We start from the raw sequence: 9,069 nt of genomic DNA, 5'->3' as shown, positions 1-9,069 counted from the left end.
TTCCCATACTGAGTGCCCAGGAGTTTATAGGGAGATAATAAATGTGACAGGTGTGATGGACAATTTTTCCCTTCAAAAATGCAAAAATGGAAAGTGTAAATGAGGACCAAACTCTATAATAGATATTGTGAAATAGGAAGAAAATGTTCAAGGGGGAGGGTGGGGGAGGGCATAAAAAAAGAAGGAAAAAACGGAAACAAAGACTATGTAAATAGAGAGGTGAAGGGGCTGAAGGGAGGGCAGGGAAATGGGAAAAAATAAGAATGTACAGGTACAAATTCCGAATGATGAAAGTGGTCATAATGAATACCTAAAATGTACCAATAAACTTAATTTAAATAAGGCAAAAGTGGTCAGGCCCATTGGCCCAGCTGCTCAGGAGGCTTAAGGCAAGACAATCCCAAGTTTGAACTCAGCCTGTGAGGATTAACAAGATCCTGTCTCAAAATAAAAAATAAAAAGGGCAGGGAATGTAGCTCAGTGGTACAGCACTTAATTGCCTGGCGCATGTGAGGCCCCAGGTTCAATCCCAGCACTGCAAACAAACAGAAAGACACAAGTGGTGCGCTGGTTCTAGTGTAAGGGTCCGTTTCTCTTTCCCCATGTACTTGACATGATCTCTAGTGTCGGCTTTTTCCGTCCTCTTCCTCGCTGTCATTAAAAAGTATTCCTAGCTTTGCACAAAGACCCTACACTTCCCTTTTTCTTCTGTACTCCTCCAGAAAAATGAGCTGTTGGGCCAGGGATTTAGCTCAGTGGTTTCACTGCCTACCTTCCAAACACAAGGGCCCGAGTTCGATCCCCAGTCCAAAAAAAAAAAAAAAAAAAAGCTGTGTTTTTGGCAGCTGCTCACCTGAAATGCCACTCAAGGTTAGCTCCTTGTGTCCGGAACCCGTGACAACGTTTTGGGAACATAGTACGCGGGGATTGGCACAAATGGTTTCTCTTCCAAATAAAAACTGGCTGCAGGAGGGAGAGTAGCAAAAGCCCCCGATTTGGTTACAGTTCCAGAAACAAGTCTGGCAACGGCCCGGCCAGCACATGGGTGGCCTTCGGAGCTTGTCGTCCACCGGTTTGGGGCTGGCAGGCTAGACCGCCGCTGAGCCTGGAAAGGGAGCTGCGGCAAAGCGCTTGGCCCGGATTTGCAGCCATTAACCAGGTCAGCACTGCTGGCCGCCGCTGTTGCCTCAGGTGGGGTGAATCAGGTCTATGGGGACGTTTGACATCTCAGGGCCCCTCTTATTCTAATCTGCTTGTGTGAGCAGAGTTCTTTGCATAAACATATCCGTGGAAGAGGAAGTTTGGAGGAGGAACATTGTTGCATAATGGCTTTATGAATAAAATACAGCTCCCGAAAGCCTTTTTACTGTTACATTTTCAGGTTTTAGAAGACAGTTTTAGAATCTTATAGTAAGAACAAATTTAGACACCCTCCTAAGATGTGACGCATTTGATGCAAAATATAGATGGGCAGGGGAGAGCATTTCCTATTAAGAAGTCCAATTAGATGACGGCCACTAAAATATATATGAACGAAAGTAAGTCATTGACACAATAAAGGCTAATTAGGTCCAGGAAGCCGTGTACAGGATGGGCTTCTCATAGGCTGGCTCTAAAAGCAAAGGTAGTCACTTTTTATTTGGGGCATAAAACTAAAGTACAGGGATTGGGACCACATTTCTTTGGCTCCAGGGGCATCTTTCAACCATACAGAAGCAGAGCAGACAAGCCCTGGGACGTCTCCAGGGTCACAGGCTTTCTCAGGTGCTGCTTGGGTTTGCAGCTTAATTATTTAAATGTTTCCAGACTCAAATGACCGATGAGCTAACGTATCTTTAATTCAGACATTCCCAGTACCGGTTCTAATATGTGTCTTGATTAACTGAGGTTAAAGTCCCATGCTATGTCTCTCATTTCCCTGCCCACGTTTTACATGGCACAGTTAAGGTTTTTAATCCAAATTTCAGGGGGACAGAGCCCTACCTGAGCTCTAGCCCTCAGAGAAAGCTTTCATGAAAAAGGGCTCCGTGATTTGCTGTTGCTGATTTCCCAGAGAAAAACAATGGTGTCTGAATAAAGAAGGAAACTGATGCTAGAATGTTCCGCTTAATTTAGCCCTCCAAAGATAAACACACTGGTGAATCATTGCGTGCGGATGCTACCATTTCACATTAATCCTGTAACCTTTTCCCACTTGCTTCCGGTGGACTGAGTGGGTGGAAGGTAGGTAGATTCACAGAGGGAAGAGTGTGGCCTGCCAGCCTCCTGCTTAGATTTCCTAAGGTTCAAGCTGTTTCTGATATAAGCAATTTCTCCCGGGGGCTCTTAAAATAAGACATTAAAGAATAACAGAATATGTGAGAAGGATGCAGTTTATGGAGATGCTAGGAAGTTTAGGAAACGTACTAATCATGAAGCTTATTAAGTAATTTAACTATCTCAAATGAATTACAGGTGCCCTCTAGCACGGTACAGGTACTTATTGAATCTGGATCCTTGGTCCTGAAACATTGACCCCAGAATAATCCCCAGAACTGCCAATAAAAAAGATAAAGAGCCACAGAAAATTATTTTCCTAACCCTAGAAAGCTGGATCTGTGGATCCGCTGTTCCTTTTCTGTATCTTTTTAGCACGTGGTCCATTTTCCCAGTTGGAGTTGGCTGAGCTGGTCATTCATTCTCAGGTTTGTTTCTTGGTAGTTATTTGTGTTGTCTGAGCCTCCCTAGGAAAGAAACTATCTCACCTGTGTTTGTCTCCCAGGATTATAAGCAGAGTATCGGTAGTAAGTGCTTAACACTTAGTGTTTTTGAATGGATAAGATAGTGGGTTTGCAGCAAATGAATGCTCTTGGGAATGCCAAACCCTTCTGTCAGAATCACAGTGTCCAACTACATGGCTGTCACTAGGGCTCTGCAACCCCACTGCAGGTCCCTTGCCCTCCTTGACTGGCCCACAGCCCCCGCCCTCTTTCCCATCATGGTCCCTTTGCGGTCAGCAGAGCTCTTCTTTCTCCCCTCCTGGTTTCTGTTCCTGGGGTTCATATCGAGCCCACGTCATTTGGCTGTATTCTCTGAGACTCTTTTTCTGCTCTTGATGTATAGTTTTCGTCTCTGGGTTCTCTGTTGCCACACTTTGGAAAAGCACATCTGTCTGGCCTTATTATAGAGAGGGGAGGGACAGGAATGATTTCAGGAAGAGTTGCTCAGCCTGGCCTCAGTGAAGTAAAAGAAATGTCACTGAGGAGCTGCTTGCTGTCCCCACCGTCAGGTACCTCCATGGCTTGTGGTGGGGAAAGCCTCTCGCATTTTCATAGCGTGGAAATGAGTCCTTTCAATCAGGCGATGCCACCCTTACCTATAGACTGTCCCAAAATAAGGTGAAGTCCTTTTGCCTGCAATCCCCATAGCAAATGTGGGCACCCAAGATGGAGATAATATGCATTGCATATATGTCATCTTTGTAGAGTTTCGCTTTCTTCTACCTGGACTCTTGGATGTTTCTTCTACCTGCTGTTCCTCATGGAGAGCCAGTGATGGGGGAGTTGGAGGAATTCGATCCCCCCTATTCCACTTAACGCGTAGCTTCAGTTGTATACTTGCTAAAAGGGTTTTTTTAAAGTCTTTATTCAGCATTGACTTAAACACTGTGTGTGCATATATAAACACTCTACTTCTGAGTTACATGTCTGGCCTATTTTATTTTGAGACAGGCTCCTTCTAAGTTTCCAAGGCTGGCCTTGGGCTCACAAGTAGCTGAGATTATAGGCATGCCCTACTGTGCCTGGCGGGACCCACATTTTTGAAGGCCCTTTGGAATTAGACTCTTGCAAGTCCATTGTATTAACATTCTTCGTTATTTATAATTCTTCTCTTTCTTTCCTACTGAATACTCTTTCATTAACTGCTCAAATCCCTCTACTCACACCCTTCTTGGTAATTTCTTCACCCGCCTGCCATCTCTTCGACTTACTCCTCAGTGCTTAAGACCTCAAGTGCACCTGTAGAAGCAGCCATGGGGACAATGGCCCCAAAGAGATCCACATCTGAATCCCCAGAGCTAGATATACATCGCTTCATATGTCAGAAAGAACTTTTCAAGTCTAAGTTAAGGATATTGAATTGGGGAAAAGATCCTGGATGATTCAGCTGCCTTGAGCACACCCCAAGTGTCCTCCCAAGTGGGAGACAAGAAGGTCAAACGAAGAGAAGGCAGTGGGAGGACAGAGGCAAATTTGGAAGAATTCTGCAGAGCTGCTAAGCTGGAAGAGATCATGTCAGAGCCTCCAGAAGGAATACAGCCCCAGAACAGCTTCACTTTACCCCCATAAAACTCATTTCAGATTTCTCACCCAGAACTGCAGGAATGCATTCGGGTTGTTTTAAGCCACTAAATTTGTTACAACAGCAAAAGCCAACCAATACCAATGAAGACAGTGGAAGAAACCAACTGAAAGCAGAACTGTGAAGTGGGTAAAGAGGTAGAGAGGATGGCCAAGTGCTTCTCTAAGAACAGGCACAGGGCTCCCCCTCCAGGCCCATTTCCCTGCTAGTCTCAGGTCTGGTAGATCCTGGTTATTTGCCTACCTGTCAGATGCAAGTCTTTCTTTCTTTTTCTTCCATGACTCCCAGTAACTTTTCTGTAACCTCAGTGGAGACATCTCTAAGCCTTCCATTTCTCAAAAACAGTAGTTAGACGTTTGCTGGGGTCTAGCAAGTTCTTGTAGGTCCATTGAGGTGGCTAGCGTTGCTGCTAACTGCTGACTGTGAGTTGTAAGCATGATAGATCAGCCCTTTGCCATTGAATGGAAGTAGGACCTCCCTTGAGAACAATGGCAGCCGTGGGAGAAGTCTGGAGACTTCATCCCCGGTGAAATGAGCCAGGCATTCATCTATCACCCTCTGTATACTCGGCACTGTGCCCTGGGTGTCCTTGGCTGATGAAAAAGATCAGGTCACCTCCACTTCTCTCTCCGGTGAATGCCTGCACGGGGAGATGGGAGCAATGAAGCATCATTCTCCCAATTAATCTAAATATTAGTATTTGTCCCCTGCCCACTGCCCCATTTTTTAAAACTAGTAGATGGCAGATGTGCCATTGTGGGAGAACACTAAACTTTCATTGGGCCATTTAAGGAGGTCAGGCAGAGAGTGGACACATGCTTATGGCATTTTAAAAATTTTCTTGTTGCTGAAACATGCGATGGCAAAAAGGAAGAATCACCCTGCGTAGAACACAGTGTCCACTGGTTCATCCATCACTTATTTGGTAATGAATTCATTTCAAAAACAGTTGTTCAGTAATGTTCAAAGACTTGTGAGGAAGATGGACAAGATTTCTTTCTCAGATTATGTGGCAGTGAAGGTAACCATAAATGATAACTAATTGTTCTAGCTAGCAAACATCTTCTTACTAAATAAATGTTTATCCATTTAAATTCAAGTCACATGAGGCTAAAAATACCTGGTTGGTGAATCCTAAAGAGACCATGTTTGGGAAAATTTGGGGTTGGTAAATGGCATTTCTGTAGGAATGGCTCAGTAAGATCCAGCCTACATCTTTCTACTTTTCTATGCTATACAGATAGTTTCGTGAATCCAACCTTTCTTTAAAGAAGTGTGAGTATGGGAGGGATGAAGAGGGAATCAGTCTATTTTGCTGGGCACAAATGCTTTTGGGAGCAGAGCAAACCCTGTAGGTGTTGCAGCTAACGTTAGACAGCAGAGAATGGTGGGACTGGCAAACTCAGAATACAAGCCTTGTCTGATTAATGTTCTAGCTCTGGCCTGACCCAATGACCATGTCAGTGGCCTGGATTCGGTTAGACTGCCAGTTGGCAACCCTTTTTGCCCACCTAAGAAAACAGTAGCTTGACCCTTTCTTCTCTTTTCTGTTTGAGATGTCGTTGCCTTGTGTTGCCAAGCTGGTCTCAAACTCCCAGACCCAAGTGACTCGCACCTCAGCCTCCCAAGAAGCTGGGGCCAAAGGTGCATGCCACTGCAGCTGGCTCTGCCCTCTTAAAGCCTACCAGAGAAACTTATGGTCCTCACGGGGAAGCCGAGCTAGGAGGATCACTTGGGCCAAGTCAGGCCAGCTGGAGGCTGACAGCTGGCTCTTCTTGAGGCTTTTCTTGTCCGCTTGGGGTGAATACCCATCATATTTTTGATTCTCTGGTGGCTTGTGGAGAGAGCTTGTTTAGGCGGATATTCCTGGAGCAGACTCTCATAACCAGTTTTTACCATTGGGTGGTTTTATACCAGTAGGCTAGGCTCTGCCACAGGCAGCAGTAACGGCTCTTTAGGCACCAGGCCACCTTCTGGTAGATCAATAGAGCCACAAATTCTATTTGCCAATAACTCGGCACCAAATCAGGCAGATGCCTTCCTCTCCATTCCGGTGACCTGATTGTATTGCAGCCAGTAGAATAATTTTTTGAGCATTGGCCATAATAAAGTATATGTAAAGTTCCTGAAAACTATTTTTTAAATACTTCAAATGATAAATCAATTGAGCTGAATAATGGTAAGCATAAGTCATTCTGTTTTGATATATAGATTTATAATTTAGTCTTCCTTCAGAAATAATTTTTAAATGCAGCTATCTCCTAAAGTTGAGAAAGAGCGGTGTATCTCAGTATAATGAGGCAGAAATGCTACCGTGTTTATTTTCATTCCGAAACGAATGAGTATCACTGGAGATCAAGAGATTTTTTTGTCTTTTTTGTTTTTTTTTTTGGGGTACTGGGGATTGAACTCGGGTCCTTTTGCTTGCAAGGCAGGCCACTGAATTGCTGAGCTAAATCCCCGGCCCCAAGAGATTTCTTTTTTGCCATGCTACAAAGGCTTAGCCTTAAACATTGAGGCAGGAACCTGTGGCTTTAAAAGGAAGTACTCTTTCACACTGAAAATGGGAGTTCCAGTTGTTTCGACAGAACAATCAACTAATTAATTAATTAGGCAAACCAGTAATTACTACATCGGATGGTAGTTTGTACAAGTCAGTTTGCCACTGAGTTGTGGGCTGTTATTTGGACCCTGGCTTGAGTCTCAGATGCAGGAGTCAGCTCTGGGCGAGAAGGAAGAAAATCCATGAATGGGGCCGGGGATTTAGCTCAGTGGTTCCACGCTTGCCTGGCTAGCACAAAGTCCTGAGTTTGATCCCCTGTACCACAAAAAATAAATAAATAAAAAGAGAGAAAGAAAAAAAAGAAAAGAAAGGATAACCCATGGATGGTGTCCTGAGTTAGAGTCACCCGGAAAAAGGCCTCCATGGGGCTTGCGTCTGGACGCGGGGCTAGTCCAGGTGTCCGATAAGGGATTTTCTGACATATTTTTGCAGGATCAGACCGCTGCTGCACTTCCTTCTCAGGGGGAATTTCAGCTTTGTGTAGGAGTCTGGTTCAGGGACTTCGGCACACTAGACTGACGCCCATTTGTGAAGGAAACCAGGACATTAAGGGAGGAAAGGGAAAGGAAGAGGATGAGAAAGATTTAAGATGTGTCATGTCCGCATACCAACTCCCCATGGTAAATGTAATCACTATGTCCTGCAACCTGCACTAATAAACACTTTTTAAAATCCCATTTGCATATTGGAAATTGCTTGTTAGGGTGCACCCACATACATGGCTTTCGTTAGAGGAGCTAAATATACTTTACGTCCTGGTGACCCACCTTTCCCTGGCTGTCAGGTTTCATTTTCTTTCACTGAGATAGCCTGGAGATTTTGTTCTGTTTTGCTTTTCTCCTAACCACCAGCACCTTCACATTGAGATTCCCTGCCAAATAAACATGTGCTCCTGAGCCCCACATGGGCCTTTAGTCCCTGTCATTCTTTTGCATTGTCACTGGAAGAGAAATACATTCCTGGGCTTTTATTATCTCCCTGGGAAGCCTACCTTCTTCATTCTGTAAGCCTGAAGCCAGCAATAGATACCAAGTGTGTAGAGTGTTCATACCAAGAGCATATGTTAGCATTGACTTTTTAAATCAACTGTTCAGGGTAGGAATGTGACTCAGTGGTAGAGCACTTGCCTAGCATGTGAGAGGCCCTGGGCCTAATCCCCAGCACCTCAAAAAATGAAGCAACATTTTCCTATTTTTCCAGACAATCTTAGTTCTATGAGGATTATGAGAATTTCGCCAAACTGGGTGGGGGTTGGGGGAGTGAGGTAAGATGTGTGTGGGGAACTTTGGTAGGTCACAGTAGGAGAGAGAAGAGTTCACACCTATATTCTTTCTTCAGAGTAGGGCCTGGGGGCTGCAAGAGTTAAGGGAAGTGGTTAGAAGGGGGAACATTTGAACAAAGCTGAGAGTGGATACCCCAAATTAATCATGGCACCAATTGTCTTTGGGCATTAAAAACTTACCTATGAGGCTGAGGCAGGAGGGTGGCAAGTTGAAGGCCAGCCCGGGCAACTTGGCAATAGCATTGAGTATGTTGCTCCTTGCCTAGTGAGCACAAGCCCATGGGTTCCATCCCCAGTGCTGCAGAAACCAAACCAAAGCGAAACAAAACAGCAACTTGCTCAAGAATACTCAGCTTGTGACCAAGATGAGGATTCTAACCCAGTTCTTCCCAGAATAATAAAGAAAATGCTATTTTTTATCCATATAAGTTAGAAAGACTATCACAAGAAACATAAATAACTTACAATGAATTTTAAGATATACTTTGAGTCAATAGTATGAGAAACCAATACAATCACTATACTTTTTGTGTGGTGGGGAGTAAAAATGGAATAATGGAAGTTTCATGTGCTTCCAGTTTGGGAGGAAAAATTTCAGAGAGAAGGTGAGAATTATGTCATTACTTGAATGAAGGAAGGAATGTGACCCAGTAGGAATTGGAAAGGAAATGCATTGAGAGTTCAGGAGAAAGATATATACACCTAGTTGGTGGAAATAGCAATGAACCATATTTACCACCTCCCAAAAAAGGAAAAGAACATGGCAGAGGCAGGAGGACAAACAGAACTTTGATGGTAGGCATTAGAACAGCAGCTGGCTAGTGAATAGGGCACTGCCATAATCAGAAAAAAATTAAGCATGCTTTCTCTTTCTCTCTCTCTC

The sequence above is a fragment of the Fukomys damarensis genome, unplaced genomic scaffold (genome assembly GCF_012274545.1).
Source record: "Fukomys damarensis isolate Sample0158 unplaced genomic scaffold, DMR_v1.0_HiC HiC_scaffold_14, whole genome shotgun sequence".
Lineage (NCBI taxonomy): Eukaryota > Metazoa > Chordata > Mammalia > Rodentia > Bathyergidae > Fukomys > Fukomys damarensis.
This window is presented reverse-complemented; position numbering follows the sequence as displayed.